General features: G+C 41.3%; 1 long non-coding RNA gene across 1 annotated transcript; it reads left to right on the top strand.

Moving 5' to 3' along the window:
• Positions 1-596: 596 nt before the first annotated feature.
• On the top strand, positions 597-3,655 carry LOC140014831 (uncharacterized). The gene is made up of 2 exons (XR_011821531.1): positions 597-858; positions 3,463-3,655. It is a non-coding gene; the product is annotated as an uncharacterized lncRNA (long non-coding RNA).
• The last annotated feature ends 3,182 nt before the right edge of the window (positions 3,656-6,837 follow it).

Here is a 6,837-nt window from a genome sequence, read left to right as displayed (position 1 = left end):
ATATGTGTATCTAAAGTTTAAGCCTTGGGTTTGGTTGAACTTTCTATAATTGTTAGTGTTTATTATTTGGTTATTTGACTGCTATGATTTGAGCAAATTATTTAGCACTTTGACTCTTTAAATCATGATTAATCTGGTACCATTAATTGTGATTATCTAAGGTGTTGTTTCTGCAATGAAAATTGTGATTTAACACTAGTTCAAGAAGTGCTAAACATAGGGAGTACACTCACGAAAGTAGAGGTGCATCTATGTGGTTTTTAGTGAATTATTTCATGTAATTTCATTGAAGAAATGAACTTGTAACTAATTTCATAACCATGAGAATAGGTATGGATTAGTTATAAGTATAATTGATTCACTACGAAAGTAGGTTTCACATGCATAAGGAAATTACACTATAACTAGCTTAGATGTAGTAATTAATGATCCAAATATAGCACTTGCATGAGTAGTTAGGGATACCACAACCTAAGGAGCTTTTATTTGTTATTTTGTATAATTTCAGTAGGATAAATTTGTTATAATTCATTGATAGTCTAAATAATAGAGAAGCTATTAATATAATAGACGTCAAGCGTCTTTCGTACGCGAAGTCATCAGAACCGCAATTCATTTCCTTTCTTCTAGCTTCATAGTCGGCCAGCTGCTGCAGAGAAACAACCAAAGACTCTCACCATTTCTTTCTTCCAAAGCCATGCAAATCACTATCAAACTTCCACCAAATTCTCTCAAAATTTAACTACAACTAGCTCATTACTCGGACAACAACTTAGGCTGGAAAAGGGAGGAGTTTCACGGCTGTCTTCAGGCTTCATAGGGACCGAAATTTTCTGATCTGAACAGCCATCAAAGTAGGTAGCCATCTAACTCCTTAAACTTGTTTTATGAAGTTTGATTTATGCATTTGAGCTAGAATCGTCACTCTAGTAGCTTGTATTGTTGGAAAAGTGGGCTCTATGAATTCCCACTCTTGGGTTGTTGCTGATTCTGTGCTTGATGAAGTTTATGATATCAGATTAGTGTTTAAGTTATGGATTTGTTGAAGGAAACTGCTAGAAAACTCACGTAGAGAGCAAGGGCCAAACTTGACCATTTTGCCCCTGCTCTGTTCGGCCATTTCCAGGCCAATTTTTAATGGTCTAACGGCTTGAATTGGATGTTTATAGGATGTATTAGATGTGTGAAAAATTTCATTAGAAAATATTGATGTTTGATTGAGCAAATGAATTTTTCTTGAGAAACTAGCAAGTCTGGAAAACTGTTCGCGTATGATTCTGACCAGTGGTAGTATTTTGGCTATAACTCTGTCCTTGGATGTCGAAATCATGTGCTGTTGGTGGCGTTGGAAACTAGACATTCCTGGCTTTAATTTGGTATATAATGCACGTTCTGATTCTTTGTGAGCAAGCCGAACCAAATGTTTTAAGTTCGCTGTCCTGTTGCTCTGTTCATCTGGAATGAAGTGTTCAGGCAGCAACTTGATGCCCGAATTTGAACCAGATGGGTGCCGAATTTGGAAACGATTTCTTCTGTGATATTTTAGCCCTATGAATTTATTTTCCAGCGGCATAAGCCATGCTCAATTTCGAGTTAAATTGACTGAGTTGTGACTGAAACAAGTGGACTGCTCTGTTTTGGAAAAAAACTCTAATGTTGGACTGGTTTGGAACAAGATCTTGTAGTGAACTTGTTAATTGATGTTCTTGATACCAAACACTTACCAAAGGCATTATGGATGTTTCTTAGGCCTTTATTTCACAAATGAACCATGATTGGATAGTTTGCTTGATTAAACGTTTTGAAATGGGTAATGAAAGTTTAAAGGCAGATTGCCTTAAGGATTTTTCCAAACTTTGGTTGATTGAATGACCACCCTTCCGAGGGTATTTTTCCATAAAATTTGATAGAGAGATACCTGTCATATGGGAGTATTATACTGCAAGATTTGGTGTCAATCCAAGTCCGTTTCGACACTTAATGAAAGGTCCAAAGTTGGAACCAAATCTGGAAATTTTGTAACAGTCTTGAATTTTTCCTAACTTTGAGCTACCATATCTTGGTGCTCGAAACTCCGATTCTCAATCCGTTTGTTCTGACCTAAACCTTACTTCCACCTCTAATTGAGCTATAAATTTCAAGGGCTGGTTTGCAACGAGTGAATTCTGCCGAATTTTCAAAGTTAGCGAAAAACCAACCCCGGCTCAATCCTGGGTGATTTGGAACAGCAACTTTAGGCTCATTTTTGAGCACTTTCCACTTCGATTCATGGAAAAGTGTCTTCTAGGAACTTGCAGTACTTTCTAAGAGGTTTTCAACGGTATAAAGTTTTCCAATTCTTGACTTATGCCGAGTGAGTTACGATTTTTCAAAGATTCATAACAAAACTGAAATTTTTCCAACTTTCAAGGAAATAGAGTTTTTCAATAACTCTTTATTCTTTTGATATTATCTAAACGTTTTATCCCCGATTTCCTAGATAAAGACTTAAATATTGTTGAATGTTTTCAAACCTCTCTCGAACCTCGATTTACGAGTAATTGAGGTTCATTTTCACGGAATTTCCTAGAGTAATACTAGTGAACAAATTATTCCTCGATATTTGGGATATGGGTGATAATTCACTATTATTTGCTCAGGCACGCACGAGGACCTCCAAGAGGACCTACTGTGGAAGTTTGAACTCTTCCTCCAATTTACTTGTTTGCATAACTTGGTGAGTGTCAAGTGTATGCCTACTTGAACCCTAAAGTTTTGATTCATGCTTGATTCACCTGATTTCATGCTTAGCTTACCTGATTTTGACAAAATGGAGTCGAGTGTGTACTTGATCGCACTCGTTCTCATTCGAAACGAATGACTCATGCTTAACATGATTTGCTTGATTTACATGACTTGAAATGTCTGCTTAAACCTATCAAATGCTTGAATACATGAAATGGTATGCTATGATTGCATACATCGATGGAGTGAATCTCCTCGATATTTACATGACAAATGGGGGGCGCCCAAACTCATAGGCCGACCTTGGAACTCGAGCCGGCATGGGCTTGGTCGGGAACCTCGGTGAGCCATGAGACTCAAATGATAAGGTTGATCTATTGAGAGATCTCGCTTGGCATACTCGTATAGTATCGCCTTATAAATGTAGTGCGGGCCCGAAGTGGTGTATGGTGGACGGATGAGAAGTAAGTGGTGAACTACGGATATGAAAATATCAACCCGGTTGACGGAGAGTCATCACGGGGAGATATACAAATGACATCGGCAAATGTGAAATTTAGCTCCTGAGAGCTTCCATATCCTTGAATTGTTTCTGGTTACATTTTGTTGGCCTTATTAATTACTTGCAAGTTATTACCTGAATTGTTATTTGGCTTGTTATCTGAACTATGTGTCTGCATGTGTGTTCTTGGCCTCACGAGCGTTTTGCTCACCCTGTAGATTTGTTTTCCTTAACAGGTTGAATTCGGAGGTAAAATGGAGCAGCCTCTTGATGTACTTTTGTTTTAGGGTTGCTAATACTTTTGTTTATGCCTTCGGCTTTGGATTGTACTTTTGGTATGGAAATGTAACCTTTGGACGAATTGTATTTTGTGTACTGACGTATGGTTTGGAGAATGGTTGACTATTATTAAGTTTGAACGTTTCCTCATTTATTGTATCTAAGTTCGGTTTGTATTGTATGGTCCGGTTATAAGTTGAATGGAATTGCTTGAGTCCTGGCGAGAGCTAGACAGGCGTTCCGCGGATACCCTTTGGTTCGCCTTAGGGAGAAGTGGAGGCGTCACAGTTGGTATCAGAGCGCTAGGTTAGAGATCTATATGGGAAACATATTAGATATTCTACCCTTAAGACTCGATATGGGATGACTTAGTCATACCCTAAGTGATACTTGAGGCGAGCTAGCAACTAAGTTAGTCCTACCTCAAGTGACAATTGGGATGAACCAATGATTAGGTTAGGCATGCACTGCAGGATATTGGAACTAAATAGAGATTTAAATTTTTAACCCAAAAGGTGCTATTATGTTGCAGGGATGGACAACGGAAATGGAGTTCCGACAGCTAACGGGAATGGCCATGCTAATGGCCATATAGCGCCTCCTAGGCCTATCTTCTATCGAGTTTTGGCTGGGGAAACTCGAGTACGCTACTTCCCAACTGACAGATATCCCCGATGTGCTTGTGGGGTGACCTTTACTTACCCAAACTATATTGTACTGGCCTTGGACGACGAGCATCGTCAGTTGGTGACTGCCAACTTAGACTTACAGGCTGAGGTGGACGAGCTTCGACAGATGGTGAGCGCTCAGGGCGAGAGGGTCGCCGAGCTTGAGGAGGTGATTGAGGGCGAGGTTGCCACATCTGCTGTGGTTAACGAGGAGCTCCGGAGCACTAGGGCTCAGCTTACTAGGCTGAGAGAGGAGGTCCGTAGTCGGGCTTCCGATATTGTAGCTGATGCCACTAGGCTAGTTGATGAGGCTATGGAGGTAGCCCAGGATTCGGAGGAGGATCCTGAGGAGGAGGTTCTTCCTGATAGTCCTGCTGCGGACTAGGTCTAGATTGATCGACCTCTTTTGACTTTTTGACTAGAATTAGCAGGGGTGATGCTAAGTGCTGAGGCCATTGTATTTTGCATGACTGTGTGGCCTACTTCTGAGGCACTAGCTTTACTTTAGTCTTCTGTGACAAAAAGTACTCTTGTGGCACCTGTGTGCTATATTTTTGTGACTACCCCATGACTTGCTAATTGTATGAACTGGATATGCTAATTAATGTAAATTATTGTTAATTCCAATGTTTTCCTGTTTGGTTCCTGCTTTTTATTATGTATCGCATAATTTATTTATTTCTTGCACTAGGCACGCCTAGGTCATGGAAGGACTAAGAGGTGGTCGTGGTCGAGACCGTGGTCGAGGTCGTGGTCGAGACCGTGGTCGAGGTCGCGGGCGAGGGACTAGACAGGCCCAACCTCAAGGGGGTGACCAGGGATCGGCAACTGCACTGATCCACGGTCAGGAAAATATTGAGGGTAATCAAGTGGCTACTGCCATTAATAGGATGACTGATATCCTAGAGCGTTTGACTGATAGACAGGACCCTGGACCGTTTAACCAACCTGGGAGTCAGGAAAGAGGAATGGATAGAGCCTTAGAGAGATTTTTGAAATTTAACCCGCCTAAGTTTCTTGGTGAACCTGATCCTGAGGTGGCGGAGAATTGGTTGGAAAGGATGACCAATATATTCGCTGCTTTAGACTACACTGAGGATATGCGAGTGAATTTCGCTGCTTTCCAATTTGAGGGGGTAGCCCGTGCTTGGTGGGATTTGATAAAAGGAAAATGGGAGAGAACTCAAACCCCTTGGACCTGGGAAAATTTCACAAGGGAATTTAATGAAAAATTTCTTCCGCCTTAATCCAAGAAAAGAGGGAGGATGAATTTATCAAGCTGAAACAGGGAACCCTTAGTGTAGCAGAGTATGAAGGAAAATTTACTAAGCTTTCAAAGTATGCTCCCGAACTGGTGACCAATGAGCGGAAAAGGATTAGACGGTTTGTTCAGGGACTTAATGTGGAGATACAAGAGGGCCTGGCCGCAGCCCAAATCTCTACATTTACTGAGGCTTTAGAGAAGGCACAAAGGGTTGAAAGTGCAAGGTCTCAAGTGAGAGACTTCCACAGTAGAAAGAGAAACTTTTCTAGCCATGCTTCTGGACAAGCTAGTAAAAGTGTACAGCCTTCCAAAATGGGAAAAGGAATGGGAGGACCAAGGACTGCTGGGCCTTCGAGAGGAGCTTTATCTAGAGGAGGTCGTAGTGGACCGACACAGGCAAGAAGGGCACCTTCTAGCGGTTCAGCGGTGACCCCTCAAGTTTCATGTGGTTACTGCGAAAAATCAAATCATTCTGAAAGTGATTGTTGGAGGAAGTCTGGGAAGTGCCTGGCTTGTGGTAGTACCGAGCATCAGCTTGCGAACTGTCCAAATAAAATAAAGACGGGAGGTGATACCCAAAGGCCAGAAAAGTCAGTTTCTAAGCAAACTAGTGCCGGAGGGAGTCGACCGAAAGTACCGGCTAGGGTTTATGCACTGGACTATCAACAAGTTCCTGAAGCAACTGAGGTGGTAAAAGGTACGATTCCGATCTTTCACCGTTTAGCTAGGGTTTTAATTGATCCAGGTGCTACACATTCTTTTGTAAACCCTAATTTCATGAGTGGGATAGACTTGAAGCCAATTAAATTACCATATGATCTAGAGGTTAAAACGCCTACTGGGGATCAAAGTCTAATTGCTAATTTGGTGTATCAAGGTTGTGAAATCTGGATTGGGGAACGAAAATTATCGGCTGATTTGATGGGATTGATGATTAAGGGATACGATGTAATTTTAGGAATGGATTGGTTAGCCCGTTATAATGCTCAGCTAAACTGTAGGACTAAGATTGTGGAGTTGCGTATTCCAGGAGAAGCAACCCTGAAACTGGATGTAAAAGGGAAATTAGCCTCGTCTGCACTTATTTCAGGAATTCGGGCTCGAAAGTTGTTAAGTAAAGGAGCCCAAGGATATTTGGCTTTTCTTATTAACACCCCTAGTGATAAGGTGAAATTGGAGGACATGCCGGTAGTGAAAGATTTTCTTGATGTTTTTCCTGAAGAATTGGAGTCCCTACCCCCGGAACGGGAAATAGCCTTTAAGATTGATATAACCCCGGGAGTAAATCCTATTTCTAGGACGCCATATCGAATGGCTCCGGCCGAATTGAAGGAGTTGAAATTGCAACTGCAAGATTTGCTAGAAAGAGGTTTTATTAAAGAGAGTGATTCTCCGTGGGG

The sequence above is a fragment of the Coffea arabica genome, chromosome 9e, assembly GCF_036785885.1.
Source record: "Coffea arabica cultivar ET-39 chromosome 9e, Coffea Arabica ET-39 HiFi, whole genome shotgun sequence".
Lineage (NCBI taxonomy): Eukaryota > Viridiplantae > Streptophyta > Magnoliopsida > Gentianales > Rubiaceae > Coffea > Coffea arabica.
Note: the sequence above shows the minus strand (reverse complement) of the source record. Positions and strands in the feature narration are given on the sequence as shown.